Below are 24137 nucleotides of genomic sequence, written 5' to 3'. Positions count from 1 at the left end.
TGGATCTGGAGTCACATGTCGGCCAGACCAGGTCAGGATGGCAGATTCCCTTCCCTAAAGGCTATGCGACAGTCGGCAATGGTCATCCTTAGAATTTTTTTTAATGTTATGTTTATTAAGATTTTCCAGACAGAAACAGAAAATAAAATGTAAGCATCAATGTCTTGTGACATAGAGAGGAGAGAGAACAGTATAAAGTCAACGATCATAGAGGAGAACCAACGTGTGGACAACGTCTCCAAACACATGCATGCTGGAGAAAACAAACCATGTTTGCTTCTCATAATAAACAAGAAGAAAAATAAAATGGGAATTCGGGCTAATGAAATAAGCGTTTTGATTTTAAAAAAAACAAGAGGCAATCTACTGTGTGTGTGTGGGGGGGGGGGGGGGGGGGGGGGTGGGGGGAAAGTTGTAGTTTCTCCACATATGTTAAAAATGGTTGCCAAACCTTGAAAAATGTTGTAGCATGCGCCTTATTTTTTCCAATTTAATGAAATGCAACACATCTTTAATCCAGTGGGAGGGATGGAGGACGACACAACTTCCATCAAAGTAAAATTAAACGTCTTGACAGAAGAATTAGAAAGGCTGTGAAATCAGTCTTATATTTGGCCAATGGAAGGCTTGTTGGCGTCACACCAAAAAATGCGGTCAGTGGAATTGTGCCAACAGGCATTTGCAATATTTCAGAAATAGTTTGAAAGATGGCTGTCCAGTAACTGTGTAAGGATGGGCGGGGCCAAAACACATGTATCACAGGTAGCAAGGATCTGATGACACCCTGTCACAGGTGGAATCGATACCTTAATAAATCTTAGATGGTCTGACTTTAATCAGATGGAAATAAGACAAGAATTCAAGAAATAGGAAGCCACCTGCTGGTCTATTTTGTACTTGCTTTTTATGGGTGCAATGGGAGATCTTACATTGTGTCACACTGTGTTTAGCGCAGATGGATGAGGAATGAATGTGATAGAATACTGCATTCCAAGTGAATTCCTCACCTACGTCTTGCTCCCATGAGGCCATTACAGTTGCTAATGAAGGACGATGAAGAGAAAGAATTTTAGCATACAGAATATATATAACTCCTGTTATAGTTGGGGCTGGAATCAAAAATGCATCATTAGGTTGCCTCTGGTGCTGCTATACGGGAAATCTGTGCTGGTGCACACACGAACATGGTGTGAAAGTTTATCTTGAATTCTCATGGTTGTTACAAGCAATCACTGCGTGGGAAGGTGTGCACAATTTATCATGTTTCCATGGCCTTATACGTTTCCTCCTTGTTCACTGGTGGTACAGACAGAGGCACCGGATTGATTCTAATGATTGTACTGAGCCAGTTATATTGCTGTTCTATTGTCCCCTTCTGTATCCATGTATGTTGAGACTTTGGGCGCGATCTGCCCAGGTGGTACTGCCAGCTGACATGGGCACTGCCAGGTTGGAACCGCCAAGGTGCCAAGCTGGCACTTTTTGCACCCATGTGATCAGGGTTGCCCGCCGTGGGTGAGGGGGGCGGGGGGTGCGGACCCTCCCATAATGCGGTCGGGCTGGTGGGTGGGGGGGAGGTTGGGGATTGTTTCCGGGGCCTCGGAGATTAATGGCGTCCCGATCTCTCGCTACAAGGGGGAGTTCCGGCAAGCTGAGCTCCCCACTGTAAAAAACGGGGCCATGTGGGGTCTCGGTCGCGCGTTCCCAATTCAGGCCCCTTATTCAACACGAGTTGCGTTGAATAGTATTTCTCGGCGCTCGTTAGGGGATTTTGATCCTTTTTGGGATAACGCACCCATAGTATTCTCAGGGAACTTGACAGGGTCGAAACTAAGAGGATGTTTCCTCTTGTGGGCAAGTCTAGGATCAGAGCGCAAACTCAGAGTTAAGGGTCACCTATTTAAGGCAGAGATGAGGGTAGTGAATCTGTAGAATTCTTTACTGGAAAGAACTGTAGAGGCCGGGTCGTTAAGTATGTTTGAGGCTGAGATAGACAGGTTTTTAATCAAGAAGGGAATCTGGGGATACGGGGTTAAGGTGGAAAAGGGGAGTTGAAGATTATATCAGATCAGCCATGAAACTTGAATGGTGGAGCAGATTCAATGGGCCGAGTGGTCTACTTCTACTCCTACATCTAATGGTCTGTTATGTATTCCAGGGAGCACGGTTGCCCCTGCAGTATTTCAGGTTTGTGCTCTCAGGTAGATCACCAACAGGTGCCTTCAGGAAGAGGCTGTCCATGACACTCCTCAATGCCTTACAGACCAAGGTGAGGAGACTGCCTCCACCTCCTCCGAGGCAACACATGGGACACCATGTAGAAGTATTCAAGCTGTAAAGCCACCATAACATTTTGATGACATCATTTTGATGGATTCACATATGGTGTTCTATCTGGAATTAACTATACATTTTCCATTTTCTTTAAAATCATAAAAATCAAAGGATGGATGCATTGGTCTGTACTTGATGAGTGGTGTAGACATAATCAGGTAACCATACAGCTGCATGATCTTACTAGTCCTTCAGAAGTCCATCCCTAAGTCACCACACCGTTGTGAAGGGTGAAGCCTGTGTGACCATCATGTCAAGTTGGGTGCTCAGTGAAACGTCCATTGCTGATAGCAGTCAACCATGGGATCTGGGCACCATTGGCCAGGTCAGCACTGCCCATCCCTAAATGTCCTCTCAATTGTGATGGGGAGCTGCCACTTTAAGCCGTTGCAGTCCACGTGTTCTAGGTGCACCCACAGTGATCTCAGGAAGGGAGTTGCAGGATTTTGATGCAGTGGTAGTGAAGGAATGGAGATATATTTCCAAGTCAGGATGGTGTGTCTTGGAGGGGAACTCGTAGGTAGTGGTGCTCCCATGTATCTGCTGCCCTTGTCCTTCTGGGTAGTGGAGGTTGTGGGTTTCGAAGATGCTGTTGATGGGGCCTTGCTGAGTTGCTCATGGGCATTTTGTGATTGGACAAACTACTGCTGCTGTATATCGTTATTAAGGGAAAGATTGTTTAAGTTGCAAAACGGGTTGTTGATCAAACAGGCTGCATTGTCCTGGATGATTTCCAGCATCCTCAGTATTGTTGGAGTTGCACTCATCCAGCCAAGTATTCCATCACTCTCCTGACTTATACATTGTAGATATTGAGTTACGCTCCGCAGAATCCCCAGCCTCTGACCGGCTCTTGTAGCCACAGTTTTGATACGGCTGATTCAGTTCAGTTTCTGGTCAATGGTAACCCCCCACAGGGGCTTCAGCGATGGTAATGTCCACGGCACATGGTTGGATTCCCTCATGTAGCCATTGCTGCCCAGCCTCGAGTTGCAGCATTTCATTTGGTACACCATCTGCATGTCTCCACTGCCACTGCACAGGAGCACTCATGACATAAGGATCAGGCCTCAGTTATTGACCTGGTGTCTTCTTCACCATTTATAGGCAGCTGCCAAAAAACACTTGCAGGCCTCTCTGTCATAGGGCGTCTCATGGTCAGTTCGTTAAGACGAGTGCTGACTTATGAAGGTGAAGATTTAAGCCATTGTGCTGTCAAGAGGTCTCTGGCAGAAAAGACACCTGCTGGAAGATGGAAGGTGGTAATGTATCATAGAATCTCATCTAGCAATGGCTGGATGACAATTCTCTTCCAAGGGTGCGATAATATCAATGCTGCTTATGAGCAATGCCTCTGAATTATGCCCTCCCTGTTGACTAAGGCATCATGTGCTGAACCAGCTCTAGGTATATGGGCCTTTCATACGTGTACTTGTCCTCCTTGGTTTCATCTTCATCTGAGGCAGATATCTCCACCTCTTCGTCTGCCTCTTCCCCTGATGAGCAATCTACTTCACCGGGCTCTGAATATCGCATCTGTACACCCCTTTGCTGTGCCATATTATGCAGTATAAAGCAGGTCACCACTACTCTTGGACACCTTTGTCGAAAAATATTGCAGTGATCCTCCAGAGTGGGCAAGACAATGCATTTTTAAAAGGCCAGTGGCCTGTTCGAGAGTTACCCTGGTGAGTGCTGGTACAACGCTGTTCTGCCACCGACTCTGCCTTCTGTAATAGAATAGGCAGCCACCTCCTCAATGGATAACATTTGTTGCCCAGTAGCCAGCCACGGATCTGGGATGTAGACTTGGAAAGGTGTGGCAGATTTGATTTCCTCGGGATGAAAGAGTCGTGGCAGCTTCCAGGGAATTGTATGTAGGTATGGAGGAAAACCGTATGATCATTTATCTGTGCACTTCCTGCGATGGTGCTTTGATGGTGATGTCCATGCAATCTATCACATCTTGCACTTGTGGATGCCAGCTATTGATACAAACCCCATTGCTCTTTGACGCTGAGTCTGTTGGAAAATAAATGTACTTTCTAACCCTAACAAACAGGATGTGGTGACTGATGTTATGCTTCCAGGAAGCAGATTGCGAGATACCACCGAGATCTGCAGCAGAGACCGGAAAGAATCCGGCCTCATAAATCCACCACAATTGACAGGGCTTGGACCCTTGTTGTCCAAGGAAAGAGGTCTACCTCCGACATGACGCAGATTTTGCACCAATTTCTGACACATTCTAAGCCTTTGCCTACACTGCCTCAGTCATTTCGAAGAAGCTGTACCTTCACTCAGGGTAGGATATCACCCTCACACTTCTTGCTGCTATGACTGGGAGCTCAGCAACCTCATTCCCAGCCACCATGGCTCGAGCCACATTGTGCTGTCTCCGTCTTTCCTGACAAACCACACGTGAGGATCCTGCGCCCATTTCTTCAACCTTTCCTCCTTCGTGGACAACAGACTTGCACTCTCAGTGAGGGTGGCAGATCGCCATCTTGGTTTACGAGGCAAGGAATGATGATGAGGAGGCCACACGGAAGTGCTCTTTTCCCGGGATTCCAGCCTCCATGAGATCATGGAGCAGCCTGTACCTCAGTTTTGAGTCTGATACCACACTCAACTCTCTATAAGCCTGAGAATTCCTTATCTAAGGCCTTCGGAGCTATTCATGTCTTTGGTACCAAGCTGCGGAATACAGTCTGCACCTTTTCACAGTGAAAATCAAGACTACCTGTTTTTCCCCCTATCTCTTTAAATGGCCCGGCTAATTCAGAAATGCCCCGCGATACATATATTTCAATATCAGAGATGTTGAAAATGGGGGCGGGGACTTCCGGATCCAGGTCCACTACTTTGAACGCTCCACCGAGTCTCCCCATCTCCAAAGGCTTTGAATTTTAGTCAGTGTTTTGTCAATTGTCTGCCATAACCTCAGGAGAGGATCCAGGGCAAACCTTTAGACGCGGCACAGACGCCATTCTGCTGAAGTTAGAGCCAAGAATCGAGAGAGCATTTCTGCTGAAATTCAATCTCATAAGGAAGGAGATAGATGGCTGCAGCAATTTAAAGGGGCAGGCAGCTTGAAAGATTGCAAGAGCCAAGGACAGTGAATAATGGAAACTAAAAGCAAAGGTGCTGGAAACACTCTGCAGCATCGGTGGAGAATGTTTCAGGCTAACGACTCTTGAAGAATTAAATGATGTTGATGGAGTGGCAGAGTCTAGTTTAGACTCCCAATCCATTACAGCTGATTTCATTTCTAGCATTGATTTGGACCTTTACGTTCCTTATGGCCTTGTGCTTCTCTTAGCAGCTGATGTTGTCAAGGTGATCGTGATGAAAAATGTGACGTAACATGTCACACCATCATTCGCACTTTATTTGAATCCACCTGGTTAGATTCGAGTGGACACCTTCAGGGTCAGGAAGCAGGGATCTACGTTAAGTTTTTTTAGACTGCGCCCCCTTTTTAGTTTCTTGTCAAACGTTTTATTAAAGGTTTGTTTGCACTTCAGCCCCATGCCCCTCATCGGAGCATGTTCCTGATCGGGGATGGAGGAGGACCGCCTCGTGAACCTGCTCCTGGGCCTGGCGAAACTTGCCGTTAACAGGCCCAGGCAGTGGATGATCGAGGGGGCCATCTAACCTTCCTGCCCCACTTCCGCGGCTTCATTCGCATCCGGAAGTCCCGGAGAGGGAGTGTACGGTGTCCAATGGCACCATCAAGGCTTTCCGTGGGCACCGCAGGGTCTGGGGTGCTTTAGTAACCCTTTTAATCACCTTTTAATTTGATGATTTCAAATTTATGTTGACCTTTGTTTTTGTTTGGGCAGTGTTTCTTTAAGGAATGTTTTCTTTTGATTTGTCCCTTAATTTATTTACTTTAGTTTGATGTTCTTATCAGATGGCCTGATTTATATTACAAGAACACTTGTAGCTAAAGCTATAAACAATTTATTAACATTAACTGTGGGCCAAATGTATACAAAACAACAGATGAATAATAGTATGAACATGCACAAGCAACCTCTCTCCCAGCTCCCTAGTCAGTCTGAGGTCACCTGACTCTAACATTCACTGATATAATAATGAGACTCCTAGTGGTCAGTCGGTGAATTACAACACAACCATGATATCATTGCATTTACTTTCATTGTTTCTGTTATAACCCAACTGGAGGCCACGGGGCTGCAACCTCAGAGTCCCCGTGGCCTCACCTGAGTACGATCTCTCTAGATGAGGAGGAGGAGCCACCCCCTTACGCCAGGGGCCTCTGGAACATAAATACCCGGGCCAAAGTGTGGGCTGGATGCGGGAGACCCGATGGGGAGTAGGAGGTGTAATATAATAGGTAAAATAAATTTGAGTATTTCCTCAGTCATCGCTTCTGCTTGCCTGGAACTTTACAGGATTAACTTCAAAAGTGTTCAGGCAGCAGTGATCCCAAAATTCTCACATTGATGCATAGCTGTAGGGGATGGGGCAAGCCTGCTTCTGTGACTCCTACTCAATTTTCCACCCTCAACCTGCCTTGTTCCAGCCACTAAATCTGTGGACAGCAAGAGGAGAATTCTGCCCATCTATGATGTTGATACCTGAGTAATCCTTCCTCCCAAAAATGCTAAGCAAGTATAAAAAGTGTATTGCAAGTCGTGGTTAGACTAGATGGAACAATGGGTTAGCAAATAAATAAAACACAACGTGGCAAGATAATTCTAATCGTGTAATTGTGCAAACCAGGTGATAGTGAATTGACAGCCAGTTTTACATCTCACATCACATTGAAGCAGTTCAATTTCTTCAAATATCTGGAGAAATGTAAATGGGTGTTGATTTTCTATCAATCATTTACATGCACCTGAAGTTGGCGCAGTGGTGTGCAGAGGTCTGGTGATGCCCGGGGCAAATCTTGATTGTATGCCCCAAAGCCCCATGTAAATATTTCATTAAATATCACCAAAAAAACCTATAAAAAATGTAGTTGCACCCGTTCTAGAGCTATTCACTGACCTCTTTATCTTTGTCATCTCTAAGGTATAGGACGGCTGCCTGAGGTTAAATTGCGCTGTAAGAGTTAGTCAATTTCCCCTTAGCGCTGGGATTCTAGGGATATTGTTCTCTTCTTCAGTCATTTTGCTTTGCAGCAATGGGTGAGATGTTATGTCTCGAAAGTTGTGCCTCCCTCCTCTGCAACCCCCATGGAGAAGGATAAGAGCAGCAACGTCATGGAAATACTGTTATGACCCTTGTGGAAACAAACTACAAACAACCCAACTAAGACCAACATACAAAACTTCACTTTTATATTAGCAATCACACCAAAATCATCGTAAATTAAACATGAATTAACAGGAAAATTGCAATAATATGACCGATAAATTACACACAGCAGATACAAAGACATATCTCACACATTTCTCAGTCAGCCCATTCAGCACGTATCGCATTCATTTCAGCCACAATATCCTTCAAAACGTTGAACTTCTTCAAATCAAATTCCATCTTCATTTCTCTAAAGCTTTAGCACCAAGTCTCATCAAACACCGGCATTACTTCACCCGATTTCCACAATCGACACATTTCCAGATCCCTTCTTTCTTCACAAAACCCTGGTCATGTGGGGCCTGTTTTTGCACTATGCCAGTGCATAAAGGGTCCCCAAATCCAGATATAAAAGCTCTGTTCAAGATCAGAGCTCCAGCAGCTTGCAGTCAAGTAGAACATAAAACAGTACAGCACAGAACAGGCCCTTCAGCCCTCGATGTTGTGCCGAGCAATGATCACCCTACTCAAACCCACGTATCCACCCTATACCCGTAACCCAACAACCCCCCCCAACCTTACTTTTTTAGGACACTACGGGCAATTTAGCATGGCCAATCCACCTAACCCGCACATCTTTGGACTGTGGGAGGAAACCGGAGCACCTGGAGGAAACCCACGCACACACGGGGAGGACGTGCAGACTCCGCACAGACAGTGACCCAGCCAGGAACCGAACCTGGGACCCTGGAGCTGTGAAGCATTTATGCTAACCACCATGCTACCATGCTGCCCCTGTCTCTAAGAATCTCCCATTTATAGGACCCTGGGCTTTAAGTATAAAGGGTAAGAAGGCAAAAGTTAAGAGGCCATGATGAATCTTTATAAAATACTGGTTCTGTCCCAAATGGGTGCCCCTGGCCCAAATGTCAAATTCTGGGCACGACAGTTTAGTAACTTGACAACTATAGAGAGGGTGCAGAGAAGAGTTTAAAAATGGATCAAAAGATAAAGAATAAATAAAACTCACCCATGGTGGCATTGATTGCCGTCGATTCGGGAGCATTTGCGCCCTTTTTGTTCACGCTCCAGCTGCCGAGTGCAAAGCTGGCTCTTCACCAGCGGCGACCGCGGTGCGCAGGCGCGCTCCGTTCTCTTCACGCTGCTGCCCCCATCCAATGGATGCCCGGGGCCAGCGCACCGTCGGCCCCCCCCTCTGCACACCACTGAGTTGGCGCGGGCAGAAGTGGATTTGAAACCCACTCCTGCCTGAGATTTCATGAATGCAATATTACTGGCCATCCAGCGTGAAACATGTTCTGTGAAAGGCTGGGCCGTGCTGGGGAGGGAGGGTGCCAAGATAAGGGAGTGTGCAGGCTGGAGCTTCTGATGTTCTCACTCAAGGAGGCAGCCACTGTGGAGCTGTCTGAGGGAGCTGTGAATCTGTAAAAAATAAATATCAGCTGAAAAACTGCAACGATTGTCTAGGCAACACACTCATACAAAGACCTCAGTCCCCAGGCACATTTGTTAATTTGATTTCAGCCTGAATTTCATAACAATTTGGATTGGATTTGTTTATTGTCACGTGTACCGAGGTACAGTGAAAAGTATTTTTCTGTGAGCATCTCAACAGATCATTAAGTACATGGGAAGAAAAAGGAATAAAAGAAAATACATAATAGGGCAACACAAGGTATACAACGTAACTACATAAGCACCGGCATCGGATGAAGCATACAGGGTGTAGTGTTAATGAGGTCAGTCAATAAAAGGGTCATTTAGGAGTCTGGTGATAGTGGGGAAGAACTGTTTTTGAGTGTGTTCGTGCGTGTTGGGTCGAGGTTGCAGCTAAAACGTAATGGCCGCCTTGCGAATTGGCCCGCCCACCAACTGTAAAGGCAGACGAGCAACGTAAAATCCCAGTCAATTAACGTTTAATTAATTTAAATTCTTGATTGTTGGCGCACGTGATCCGACTTGCGCTCGCAACTGCCAACCGAAATATCATGCGAGGGTGCGATGATGTCAGGACGCACGTCTGATGTCTTCTTGCTCGATTTTACTTGCTTTCGGGTTGGCTCGCGCCCGCCTGCCCAAGCAATATAGAATCCTGGCCAATGAGACATCGTGAAAATTACTCCTGAAGTAGGAGAGAAATAAGGCAGAAGATGGATAGAGCCATAAAAACAAGCAGTGGCAAAGTGAATGCACAATGAACTCTTGTTTTCTCTGCTTCCTATCCCCAAAATATGCTCTTAGAATCTGATATGGGGTGCATGTGCACCTCTCTCTGTTCAAGAGTCCTTGTCAATGTTCATGGGGGTCAGGGGAAAGTTGTTTAATTATCAAACTTATGACTGGTGGTTGCATCATCGGCACTGCATACAGAATGCCCACAATAAGCATAAGGTTACAAGCCTGACTAAGGCGATTGGACTGAGAATGGGTGCCAGGTTCCTCTCAGAAACAAGTTCCCCTTGTGCTCGATCCAAATCTTAGTCCTATCTGGACCCCCTATGTGTGTTCTACAACTGCTAGATATTGACATGTCCCATTGACGGTTCTGGATGGGGAATATCCAGATGTAGGGAGTCTCAGCTGTCCAACTGGGTGATCTGAGGGGTTATGGAAGATGCATGGAGGACTAGAGGTGGCTTTGGCTGGCATGGGTACTCTGAGGGTGTATGGGGGGGTAGTCAGGGGGTGAGGTTTAAGGAGCGTTTAGACATTGCTGTAAGCTGGGATATTGTGTTGGAGAATCTTAGACGGGCCTTCAAAGTGACCTCTGCACCCACACTTCTCCTGCCCTGGTTTGCGCCTCGCAAGCTGCATTACGAACCCAAACTCGGTGTGAAAGGACAAACGTGACTTGCGAAATCACACATGGGTCGGCAGTGGAGTTTATAAGCTGTAAAAGTGTGCAGATCAGGCCTGGATTCTCCGATTTTGAGACTAAGTGCTGACGGCGGAGTGGGAACAGTGGCGTTTTACAACCGAGAAAATGGCTCAAAACGGACATCAATCCACCGTCTGGTGGGGGGCTAACAGGCAGGCAGCGTAGAGCCCCCGGCTCTAGCTGCGGATACGGCTGGAGAATTGCCGGGCCTGTGGCTGTACATGCGCATGGCGGTGGCCTCCAGCTGCTGCGGCGGCAACATGTCGCCGGCCGTGTGCGGACCCAGCCTGCCAAATAGTGCCTCCCTTTGGCCAGGCTTGCCACCCCCGGATCACCCCCCAATAGTGTCCCCAGCTCCCACCAAAGGCCTTCCTTCGCCCCCCGCCCGCCTATCGGCTCCCCCAAACATGGCGGTGCTGGACTCAGTCCGCAGCCGCCATGCCGGGTTCCCGAAAAAAAAATAGCATGAGTGATCCATGCCATTGGGAACTCAGCCCATCGGGGGCGGAGTATCAGTGGAGGGCCTCAGGTGACGTACTGAGGCCCGTCCATACGGCATGCGAGTATGCTGTTTTGTAGGGGTCGGAGCATCGCAAAAGAGGTGCCGCTCCCGATTTCAGCACCAATGTGGATTCTCCGACTGATCGCCGAACGCGATTTTGGCCTTGGAGACTGGACAATCCTGCCCCAGGTTTTCCTGAGCCGAGAGGAAGATTTGGTCCCATGTCTGTGATAAACCCTGGTTTTGGTCATTAGGGGGCAGTAATGACATTGCAAATCTTCAGATGAGTGATGTTTCCAATGAGCTCTACAGAGTTTTCAGCCTGAGGTTTAATGTAAAGGAACGTCTATTTTATTCTGTGTGCTCTGCCATGTAACAGGAGTGGGGCTTGTGACCTGGCTATGTCAAGTTAATTACATGTCCATGACATTTAAATTGTTTTGATATCAAGTTATGTTGGAAGGTCTTAAACCAAACCCCGCGATGTGGCTGAAGTATGGAGCCACTTCTCTGAGATGTCAAGGGATCAACACGTCAACAGGGGGATGGTGGTAAGGTGATAATATTAATAGACCAGTGATCCAGAGGCCCGGACTAATGCTTCAGGGACATGGGTTCAGCTGGTGGGATTCACGGTGCGGCCATGCAAAGAAAACTACCAGCCGAAGCCCATTTAGACTTCCAAAAAGCCATGGAAATTGAAGTACCCAGGGAAAGTACTGAACAAGGGGTCCAAGAACTCCAGAGGGTGGGGTGCTCATTTTAGGGCACCAAAACAGACCTTGCGCGCAGCCCACTGGGACCAAAGAACCCATTCCCCAGCACTGGGGCACCTACAGGCAAGGGGTGAGAGGCCGGAATTGGCCCTGGGAACATCGCCAAACCTTTTCCCTTGACCAGGAGGACCGGGAGTAAAACTACTGGCCAGCAGCAGCAGGATGTGCCACCCACCCGCTGAACCGGCAGGCGTGACCGCCCCATCTGTGACAGGACCCACTACGTGGAGGATGATGACGACCGTTACCAACATCTATATTGTGTGGTGGCACCAAGAATTGAGCCCATCCAATTCTCGCTCCAGGTGAACAGCCACACGACCCTCATGGAACTCGATACGGGGGCAGCCGTGTCTGATATTAGTCGACACACCTTTAGCTGCATACAATTCGGGATTCATCCGCTGACCTTCTAGGATACGAACGGAAGGCTAGTGGCCTATCCGGGGAAGCCTCTCGCGATTGTGGGCTTGATCACCGTCCCTGTTGAGTACGGTCGGCAGTCAGCAAATCTACCACTGGCCATTGTACACAGGAGAGGCCTAGAGCCTGTTGGGGCGCGACTGACTCCAGTACCTTCGCTCAGATTGGCAGAGGGTTTGCCAAATGCACCCACACGGCCCCAAAGGCATATTGGCCAGATTTCCGACCATATTCCGAAACCTGAATAAGCGTGTACCTCATGGCCAAGCTGTGCTATTTCTGCACCTGCCGCTTTCCATACACCTTGAATCCGAAGGTAGATGGGGAGTTGGACTGCATGAAGAACCTGGGGACTATCAGACCAGTACAATTTTCCGACTGAGTGTCGTCGATCAAACCAGTAATGAAACCTGACGGATTGGTGCATCTCTGTGGGGATTACAAAATGACAATAAATCAGGTATTAGGCTTAGCGTTATCCAGTCCCCAGGAGTGAGGATCTGTATGCCAAGCTCAGCGGTGGGCTTACATTCATCAAGTTAGATATGAGCCTTGCATATCTCCTGGGAGGCAGTGGCAGCAGCCGGCAGGTTGGACAGTGTGACCAGGGGGACCTCAGTCCAGTACAGGAAGAAGACCAACGACTTCCACCGGGCCGCATGGGTAAGTTGACACCGACCCCCTGGCATCAGTCCTGCATGCCACCACCCTGACATCTCCCCCCCTCCCCCGCCTCCCAAACAAGTCAGCGGCAGGCACCTCGCACTGCGCACCCCCCCCCCAGCATGTTACTGCGCCCATGCCCCAGCACACCCTGGCACCCACCAAACACAATCCCTCCATGACCAGGAGCGGTGCACACACATGCCATCTGCCGTAGATGCCCCCATCCCCCCGTGATGCATCAACCGTGCAGCTCACAATGTGCCAGGTTGTGGGGGGCACAGCAGACCCCGGCAAAGCGGGAGACCCTCTGGGGGGTATACTGCAGTGCACCACCAGAGTGCTCCAGGCATCAGAGCCGCATTTCTAGCACTCCAGTGCATCGTTCAATAACAGCATGGGCGGCAACATGGGCCTTGTTATATTGGGTCTCCACATCGGCCACTGGCATCCGCGCTGGTGTCATCAGCCAGGACCTCAGCGGGTACCCCTTATTCCCCAAGAGCCAACCTGTAACCCTGGGGTGGTCTTCAAAGAGGGGGATGTAGCTCAGTGGTAGAGCGCGCACTTCGCATGTGTGAGGTCCAGGGTTTAATCCCCGGCATCTCCACAAAGCTGCATTTTATGGGCGGCAGTGGTTAGCACTGTTGCTTCACAGCGCCAAGGTCCCACATTCGATTCCCGGCTTGGGTTACTGTCTGTGTGGAGTCTGCACGTTCTCCCCATGTCTGCGTGAGTTTCCTCCCAAGTGCTCTGGTTTCCTCCCACAAGTCCCAAAAGATGTGCTGTTAGGTAAATTGGACATTCTGAATTCTCCCTCTGTGTACCCGAACGGGCTCCGGAATGTGGCGACGTGGGGATTTTCACAGTAACTTCATTGCAGTGTCAATGTAAGCCTACTTGTGACAATAAAGATTATTATTATGGATGTCGGGGATCTCTGAGTGTCCAAGGATGTAGCTATCATGCCCTCTCCCTGGGAAGCATGCACACACCTGCATGATCCAGAGATGATGGTCGCACACGAGTTAAACATTCAGGGAGTGGAACCCCTTCCTGTTCATGAAGGGTACTCTCTAATGCCCCGTTACGCGCAAGATAACATGCACCCCATCAATTACCCCCTGGACCTGGGGCATCCCTGTGATGGTGAAGAATCCTGCTGCATGGGCATCTTGATGAGCTTGGTCCAGCTCAATGTTTATATAGTCAGCTGCCAGTTGAATGACAGAACCCAACTTTAAATATGAAAAGAATTTCTGTGAAAGATTTTCCTACACAATTACTGAGAACTATGTGAACACAGATACTGTACTAAATCTGTTAATGGCACACAACATAGTCACTGCTGCCTGATATCATGAAAGGTTGTTTATCCAGTGATATTAACCTACTTGTTCTGATCTTTATAATAAAAACAAAGTCCCAGGCCGGGATTCTCTGAGTCTCCGCGCCGAAATTGCGCTCGGCGGGGGGGCGGAGAATGGGGCATCAGACCCGCGATCGAGTCCGACACCTTCCCGCAATTCTCCACGGACCGGAGAATTGCCACCAGTCGCGCGAGCGCAGTCGACGCGGCGCCACTCGGGGGGCCATTGAAAGAGGCCCCCGCGGCGATTCTCTGCCGGCAGCTGGTCGAGTTCCCGCCAGCGTGGTTCAAACATGGTTCCACCCGGCGGGCACTCGGAGTGCCGGCTGCCGCGGCCGTCCTGGTTGGGGGGGAATATGTCACCGGGGGTGGGGGGGTCCTCCAGGACGGCCAGGGTTCCGATCGGGAGCCATCGATCGGCAGGCGTGCGTGATCTTGGGGGGGGGGGGTCCTATATTGTTGGGGCCGGCCTGCTGTGTGGGTCCGCCATGTTGCACGGGGCCGCCGCCGCAGGCGCGGACCTGCAGCCAGAAGTGCAGGGCTCCGTATCGGCAGCCGGTGCTGGCCTGCAAGCCCCCTTCAGGTCAGTGAGTCGCTGGGCCAAGGCGCCCGTTGCCGTCGGCGTGAAACGCTCCGATGTTTACGCCGGCGTCAACACTTAGCCGCTGTTTAGGAGAATCCCGGCCCAGATCTTTAACTGCCGTTAATTGGGACAGTTATTGCAATCACATTCCCTCTCCTTGACTACAGAGACCAGGAGAAACATTACACATGAGATTAGGAACAACTTAATCTGAAAGTCAAATACCAACAATTTCCTGAATCATTAGTCGACTCGTTGCTTTGTGCTCTTAAGTCCAGAGCAAAGAACGTTTAATGGAATACTAAAATAGCAGTCCAGTCACTTATTTGCGATTCAAGTTCTTGTAAACACCTCGCCGTCTGAATGTTAAGCACTTGAATATACAATCTTTATTGTCACAGGTGCTTTTATTAGTTGTGAGCAGTAAGATCTAAAGGTGCGATGGTTTCTGTGAAATCGCAGCTTGGTTTCATCAGTCCTTTCGATTCTATTGTATGTGGCTGGAGGAAACATTCTGTGAGAAAAAATTGGAATGACTTTCAATCAGCTTGTTAACTGGCTGCATTCAGGACAGCGTGTTTACATGCAACCTAACACACAATCCTTAACAGGACTGCTGTAGGCTATCAGCATAAAGATAAATATAAAAATGTAACCTGATTATGGAGCTCGACTTCCTCTTGACTACACCCCCTCCCCCCCACTCCCATGTACTGCTTTAAGCTTACACATCCAGAGCAGGAATTGTTCCCTGCAGCAAGTTTTATGTTTTACATGTGTTGAATAATGACAATAATGCTGTTGACATCTTGGTATATTGATTCCTAATTTAAAACAGAACTTGAAAAATAAAATGAAAATCGCTTATTGTCACAAGTAGACTTCAAATGAAGTTACTGTGAAAAGCCCCTAGTCGCCACATTCCGGCACCTGCTCAGGGAAGCTGGTACAGGAATTGAACCGTGCTCCTGGCCTGCCTTGGTCTGCTTTAAAAGCCAGCGATTTAGCCCAGTGTGCTAAACCAGCCCCTACTTTCAGGTGCAACTTGCACAGCTGCTGAAGCAACAGTCAACAAAGAGGTATTTTAAGCAAAGTTATATCTCGCCACCTGTAACCATTTTCAGTATTTTTTTCACACACTTTCATGTTACTGTTCATGGGCTGGATTCTCCGCACCCCCAACGCTGAAATCGTGTCCGGCGCCGGGGCGGAGAATCCAGTTTCACACATGGAACCAGGACTGGCGTTGGTTCCTCGATTCTCCGGCCCCCGAAAAGCGGCATACTCAGGGAGTACGCTGCGCCGCATATCCCCCACCTGCGCCCATTGCTTGAGGCCCTCCCCGCTGTTCTCCTCCCCCGACCTTCCAAAGTCCCAACGTATTTCTGATATGGTCCCAGCCGTTCGGGAAACTCGCGAGGAGGCTGCGGACTCAGTCCGCGGCCGCCATGTTCGGGGGCGGGCTGATCGGAAGGCGGGGAGGGGCCTCATACGGGACTGTACCTTTATTGTGCGGGCAGTTCGGGCCGGGCGCGCGGCTGATTGGGGGCATTATTTCCGCGGTCCAGCTCAGCGGTCTGAGTCCACCACGGAGCACGGCGTGACCGCTGGAGGCCTCTGACCCGAATTGCGGGGGGGCCATATCTGGTGCTGGCAGCTCCACGACGGCTCCTTGATAGACCCCTGCCGGGCTGTGAATCTGTGGCCTTTTGACGTCAGTTTTTCTGGCGTAAAAGACCAGAGTTTTCATGGCGGCATGGGGACATAGTCCCTGAAATGGAGAATCCAGCCCCATATGTTTTACAATCTTGCATAAAATTGTAGGTTGCAGAGTTAAGTATCCAATTGTGCATGTTATCTTTATGCTAAAGGTGGGTTCTACAGGAATATATGAAACCTCCTAAAGAATTCCCCTCATAAAAATCCCCCCTCCCCTTAATAAAATAGATGGGTGGGATTCTCCGTCCCACCCCAGCTGTTTTCTGATGCGGTGCGCCCCTGTCGGCAGAGAGATCCTCCGTCCCGGCAGCTGGCCAATGGGGTTTCCCATTGTGGGTACGCCCACGCTGCCAGGAAACCCGTGGGCATGAGTGTACTGCCGACGAAGCGGAGGATCCTGCCGATGGGAGAATCCAGCCCATAATTTCTGGTGAGCTGTGCCCCTACAGTCACTAGATGCCCCCATAGCTTTGTACAGCTGACTATCATGTGTGAGGCTGAAGAGTGACTCAGACAATTTAACAGCAAGTGTATTGTGCCGAATCCTATCCTCACCCCATAACCAGATGTATTTTCCAAATGGAAAGGCCACTAATGAGTCAAATACAGTGGAATTTCAGAATTGTAGCAAGTTTTATTTCTGGCACCAGAAGTAGTTTGCAATGTTTCTCCAATTATTATTTGTGACAGGGATCAGATACCTAGAATGTCTTTAGTATATATGCTACCGAAGAGAGCACGACAGGATGTCTTTAAACAGCAGACATACAGAGAAATAAAACAAATACTGGAACATTTTCTTACCCAAGGTAGAGACATCTACTTCTCATTGTCCCTTTCCAATCCTGACACAACAACTTGTCAATAAATACCGAGGGTCTTTATCATCTCTTTTTCATGAAACCTTGTCACTGATAATAGGTTCTGGCGTGACAAGTGTTATTGTGAACAAGACCCACCGAAAGAATGGGGGCAATTTTGAGCCCTCACTAGCCATGTGCTGGGGTGGGTTTCAATATTGTGAATTCGGGAGCAGGGGTCGCTTCATGTCGGGGCAACCCTTGCTTTAAAGAGGTTTGAAGGCTGGCATGCAGGCGGCACTTCGTGTGCCCTCTTTGCTGGGCTTGTGCCCAAATCTCCACTGAGGGAGTGCCCTTCATAGTGGGAGCTGCAAAGTGGGCTACTGGAGGCGAATACAGAGGGCCTGCACTGGGGGCAACTTTGAGATTCTTGGGTGGGGTTCCATGAGAGGCTAGACTGCAAGAGCAAAGTAGAGGACTCAGGGTGCAGCTCTGCCTCATGAGGCATGAAGACCCTCTCATTGTGGGGAGGACGACTGTGAGTGTGAGTTGAACCCCACGCTCAGGCAGCACTGTGTGGACAAAGGGGTTAAGCCGAATGGATGTTCATATCCACTTGTCAGGGAAGAGTGACTGTCACGAATTAGTGTTGGGCTTGATGGCTATGGCTGATGGAAGGCTAGTCAAATCTGCAGCCCTGGTGACCCGGGAGAATGAGGGTACCCTCTAGGGATGTGCTTGCCATGCTAGTTGCAGGCTTCACTAGCTGTGCCTCGTCTGCTACAAGAGGCAGTCATTTCCCTGAAATGCTACCTCACCCTTCCTTGACGGGTCAGTTGCGCCAATGAACTTTGCAGAGCTAAACATCAGTGCCACTGATTGGAGCCAAGTTCTTCACTCTTTGGAAGCATTGGCTCCAAGCATTGAACTCCAATGCTCATACAAGCATTAACATTACACAGATAACACTGATGTTTACCCCTTTGCAAGGTGTGACGGGGATGTCTAGCATCACTCACCCAATTAAAGGTCATAATGGGGGGTGGCATGAGGTCCCCCATGAGGGTGCAGATTCTGGTCCCCATGCATCTTCTCAGCTGCCCTTTTACCTAACGGTAGGGTTGTGGGGTGGAGGAGGGGGGGAATGGTTGGGGAAAAGGTGCCATTGCAAATCTCGAGGATCCACGTCCCTCACCCAGATGGAGTTGAGAGGGGCAACTCTAGGGAAGTGGCTATAGAGTGTGAGGCTTTGTAGAGAGGCACTTAATAAGGGGGAAAACACATAGGTGGATGTCCCAGAGGGGTGGAGGGCACTGAGGAAGTCTCCGTGCTCACTCTGGTGTTCTCCTTTTTTACTGCATGATTCTGAAGAATCAAGGAGCCAGTTGAGTTGAGCAGCAGCAGAGACATCAACGCGCACTGCGTGTGGCATGGACCATGCCCTGCAGAGGAGGGGAGTTTGGGCCCGTAGCTGTTCTGGTAGCAACACCACAGATGGTGGAGCCATCGTAGGAGACACTACCGATAAAGGGTCTTCCAACGTAGGACATTCAACTTGCAGATATTGGAGCTTCAATGTCGGAGAAGACTGCGTCTGTCCCGGGGAATGGTGGACCACCTCTACCAGGTCCTGCAAGAGCTGGCACCACATGGAATGGGAGGACGCCCACTGCCTGTGGCCCTCAAAGCTACCACACCTCTGAACCTCCAGGCAGGTGACTTGTTTCAGGGCAGCACCAGTGACCCGTGTAGCATTTCCCAGTCAGCCGCGCACAAATGCATGAGGGAGGTAATAGATGCCCTTAATCCGAGGACCCACATGTATATAAACTTCGACCGGGACCAGGCGAGCCAGGACCTCAGGCCATGGATCCGCTTAGCAGGCATGCCCTAGATGCAGGATGAGATAGACTGCACCCACTTGGCCTTGCAGTCTCCATGGCATCATGCAGCGGCATTCATGAACCGCAAGAGATTCCACTCCCTCCACGTCCAAATCGTTTGTGACCACACTATGCGCATAATGCACAATGTGCCTGTTTCCTGTAGAGCAACCATGGTAATTGCATCTTGGGGCACTCGCAGATCCCTGATGTTTTTAAAGGAGAGCAGCGTCTGGAGGGTACCCACTCAGGAGGTGGCAGATGACACCAGTGCGGAGGCCTCAAAATCCTGCGGAAACTCACTACAAAGAGGCTCGTGTCAATGTGTGTGCTGGCCGAGGTTCTGGTGCCTGGACCAGTCTGGGGTGCCCTCCAATAAGGTACCCAGAGGGCGCCCTGCATAAATATATACTGCTGCGCTCTCCACAACTTGGCACTGTAATGGGGCGACCAGCTCGACCAGGAGGAGATGGCGGAGCGCCACACCTCCTCGGATGAGGAAGAGTACGGAGAGGGGTAACCCGCGGAGGAGGAAGGTCCTCAAGCATGGCAAGGGATCATATGGGCTGAAAGAAAAGCTAGGGACACCCTCGGTGCCTTCAGGTTTGGGGGAGGCCAGGACTAGGGAGTGAAGAGCTCTCCCACCCTGGGGTGTGACATCTGATCAGTAGTATGGCGCCAGCGGTAGGCTCTTGCGATGTTGTCCAAGTTCATGGGCAGGGCGCCACTGCCATTGGCCGGCTTTGCGGGAGAATAATGGTGGCTTGCATTGAGGACAAAGCGATGCTCCTCTCATCTTGAGCCACACGTCTGACTCCTGCCTGACAGAGAGCTGAGCACATCCTGCCAATGAACGGGCTAATCATGGGGGTTCAGATACACTGGATGACCTCTCATCTGCTGCAGCCCCTCTGAGGTCATGGGTCCTGGTATTTTCTTCTAACTAACATCTGGGGTGGGCAGCCTCTCTGCACTTTGTCAGCTCACGGCCTCCTCATCACTGGGGAAGAGTGGCAGAAATGAGATGCTGGGTGGGGGTGGAGGGGGGCGCGCGGGCCAGCAACAGCGATGTCTTATTGAGTTATCAGTGTGGGAGGTGGGAGAGACAGAGCGCTGCCATTCTCACACTTCACAGGGATGAAGTATGCTTCGGGGTTTGTGGAGCACAACACCATAAGATGACAGGGTTGGGATCTGCTGGTGAACAAATGAGAGCTATATTCCAATGGTGACCTGTCTCAACTAGGGCCTATGCTCACCCGTGCCCACTCAGTGCCTACAGTTTCTTATCCTCCCTCACCCTCCCACTACCTCTAGATGTTTCCCCAGGATCTGCAGCTGAGGATGAGGTGCCCTGCTGCCTTCCACGCCCTGTTGCTTGAGATGACCTTGACGGGCGTCCCCTGAGGTGCCTGGACCTTGATGGTTGGGACCTACTATTTGGGCAGCACGGGTGTTGCAGTGCTGCCCTACTCAGTGTGTGGGGCTGAATGTGTGTCACTCACAGGGAGGGGATTGTAAGATGGGCTCAACACCCCCTCGGTCCCTGGGTGCAGGGACTGGGCTGCGTTCCTGCTGATCCTCTTCCCTTCGGCTGACCGGGCACCCCTGTGCTCCTCCATGGGATGGAGGGGCAGCTGCAGTGGGACCCAGAAGCCCCACCGTCCGCTGGCACAGACACTTGTGATTTCCACTGGTGCCTGCACCATGCAGTTGAAGCCCTGCACCATGGAGCTCATGCCCTCAACCATGGAGGTCATGAGCTGAGGGCATGGAGTGCTCATTCCCCGCTATGGAATCCATGTCCTGCACCAAGGCCTCCACTGTGGATGTCACTCTCGCAGTGTTGGCCTTGCTGCATCGGAGTGGCAGCACCATCCCCTTGGCGAGAAGATGATGGGACTCCTCCAGTCGGTCTGCAGTCAGAGGAGACATCCCTTCCTGATGCTCGAGACTCTGCCTTTGCAGTTGCGGCAGCTCTGGGACGACTGGACCCAGGGGTATATCATCAGCCTGGTGCTCAGCGGAGCCCTGGGCCCCAGCACCCCTCCGAGTGCTGAATACCTGGGATGTTTCTCCCTCCACTGCTATGGATATTCGATTGTGAGGTGCCCACCAGTGAGTGACCCAGAAGCCCACCGAGATGTATCTGCGCTGGTAGGGGGTGCAGGTGACAGATGTGACCCCCTCCGTGTCCAAGGAGTCACCCTCAGAGCTGCTCTCCAAGTGGTGTGAGGATGGTCCGGGCTGGTTGACTGATTGACCTGCAAGGGAAGGGAGATGGCCATAATGCATCAGTGGGGATGAACGATAGGACAATGTTTACTCAGTGAGGCTTGAAGAATGATTCTGTGCCTTGAGAGTTCTCACATTTGACTGTAGTCCCCACTTCACCCTCCACACAATCACACGCTTGCTCTTCGCCGGCCAGCTCACAGGGGGTCGGGCATCTGAGCTTGTACATGACCCTGTACATGGCTGTTTCCATTCATGCTTGTTATTCTCGATTTTATCCTGCAATGAGACAGAGGGGAAGGGTGTAGGCGGTGATGAGGTGTGGCATGTGTGGGAACGTGGATGTGAGGAGCAGATTACCTGTAATAATGTGCATAAGCAATTCTAAATGTTAATATGTCGGACCTCCAACCAGCAGGTGGCAGTGGAACTGCACCATGTGACGCTGCAACCTTGGGGAGTCTGAATGGGGAGTGGTCGTTGATAATCGTGTTTAGTATTAGCTCTCGTATTCTAGTTGTTAACAGTTTACAGTTCATTAGTAGTATTAGTATCATTTTCTACCCACATTATTGTAATTTAATAAATCTTAACTAGTCACACACTAGATGTTCTTTGGTTCACTGACTCAATCATTGCAACATGCTAGAAAGTGACATTACCTACAGTGTCAGACCAAGGGGATTTTGGGTGGGGGTGTGTGCAGGCGGAGAGAAGTGACACGTGTTGGCCACCCAAGGTGGCTGGGTAAGAGATCATGGAGGTGCGAGGCGTGTGTGAGAGGGTGCAGCGAGAGACTGGAGGTGGCAGACTTACCCTGGCCGCGCGAATAAATTCATTCAGTTTTTTGCAGCACTGCTGCCCTGTCCCCTTCTGCAGTGAGCTGGATTGACTAGGGCTGCCATGGTGGTGGCCATGTTGCTGGATGGACGTCTGCCCAATCGTAGGTAGAGGGCTCCCCGCCTCTGTTACACTGTACAGGAATCTGGTCATCCTCTGAGAGATGTGGTGCTGTCTTCCTGGCAGCTGTCCCGTTGAATGGATGCGGAACAAGTGCTAGGAGTGCTGCGGAGGCCTTTATATGGAGCTCACCACTGCTTGTAAAGATTAAGCTACCCCAGGACAAGTGAATCAGTGGGAGGCTGCCACGAGCGCGGTGTGATTCGCGTGACAAAGAAATTTCTTAAAGAGACTTAATATTTCGTGAGATTTCCTGCTGTTGATGCAAGCGGGATTTGCACCGGTTTTCACACTGGAACCGACATTTTGCCAAATTTTGGTAAATCCCGCCTGATATATTTTCTTCAGGACAGCATATGCCAACTTGTTTTCATCCTTCCTCCAATGTTCCATTTTTTAAATCTAAAAACTGCCGTGTCGATCTTTTTGCGGTGTGCCCAGGGAAATAAGAGACACAAACCGTAAACATCCAATCATTTCAGCAAATAATTACACCAGGCCATGAGCTAAAATTATATCCTGGCCAATCAAACCCGAAAGCATCATAAAGCATCAATTTAATCATTTCATTAGGTAAAAAACCCTCAAATCTTTCATTGTAAAACCCCACACAGGACCTATAGGATGGGAATGCTTAACATCCTCATGCCCCTTGCAGAGTACGAGTGGGGTCTTAGTTACCCAATGTATTTAAGGTTGGCCAGTAAGGCACCGACCAGAGGGGAGCCCAGTAGGGATTGTTGTGTTCGATGGCTTTCCTGATCATAAAGGAACTTATAGAACACAATGATATGATTGCTATAAGTATTTATTTTTGACACGCTGGATGGTAACCATGCATTTCTATGTACATGTTACTGTGAAACTAAGGAGGGAGATGACTGTCCCCTTGTCCGTCCTACTGCCAAGTGCCTGCGTTTTGTCCGTCCTCCGGTGTATATATATATATATATCTGTGTCTTTATGGATGTCTGGTTCCACCTGCTGGCGGGAGGCCATAACTGTCACTACATGTATTGGCTATGTACACTGGTGCTGTTATGTGCAAATAGATACATCGGTGCAGTTATAAATAGATACGCTTAGGCGTTTATCACCACTGGGATCTATCGAGTAGTGTATATATCGCTCGTGTAAATAAACATTAGTTCATACTCACGCCCCAAAAGGGTATGGGGAGGCCTGAAATGGGGGGCCTTTAGCAACCCCATACCGGGGTCTTGGGAGGAAGGGGCGGGTGACATTTCCCATGAATGGGGGGTGTGCGGGACCCACAAGCCCTCTTAAAGATCAGGACACACTTTCAAAATGGTGGCCCAATCTCTGAGGAGCCAGTCTGTCCAGCATGTTCATTGTAGGCACTACTTGACCAGTGATGAAAATAATTCGAAGGGCGGGATTTTTCCACCAGCCCGTCGTGTATTTTTCGATGGTGTTGGGAGCCCGCCAGCGGGATCTACCGGTCCCATCATTGGCAACGGGATTTCCCACTGACAGCATCCCTCGTTGCTGGGAATCCCGTGTTCTGGCGTGGGACTGGAATTCCCTGCTGGCATGAACAGCCGGTAAATCCCCCCCTAAGTGTGGGCTTGACCAGGGATAAACTCCCCAGGGCCCAAAAAAAACGGACTAAGTTTGGTTAGATAGCAGTGGGAAATCTGACGACAGAGCAGACAGGAAACTCCCAGCAAAATCCGGCACAAATGGCACTCAGAAA

General features: G+C 49.7%; 1 protein-coding gene and 1 non-coding gene across 2 annotated transcripts in view; both read left to right on the top strand.

Annotated features, from left to right (window-relative positions):
* The window catches only part of slc35f4 (solute carrier family 35 member F4), a 255387-nt gene that overhangs the window by 87506 nt on the left and 143744 nt on the right, over window positions 1-24137 (top strand). The window lies entirely within an intron of this gene.
* trnaa-cgc lies at window positions 13410-13481 on the top strand. Its single transcript has one exon. It is a non-coding gene; the product is annotated as a tRNA-Ala (tRNA).

The sequence above is a fragment of the Scyliorhinus canicula genome, chromosome 2, assembly GCF_902713615.1.
Source record: "Scyliorhinus canicula chromosome 2, sScyCan1.1, whole genome shotgun sequence".
In the NCBI taxonomy this organism is placed as follows: domain Eukaryota; kingdom Metazoa; phylum Chordata; class Chondrichthyes; order Carcharhiniformes; family Scyliorhinidae; genus Scyliorhinus; species Scyliorhinus canicula.
This window is presented reverse-complemented; position numbering and strand designations above follow the sequence as displayed.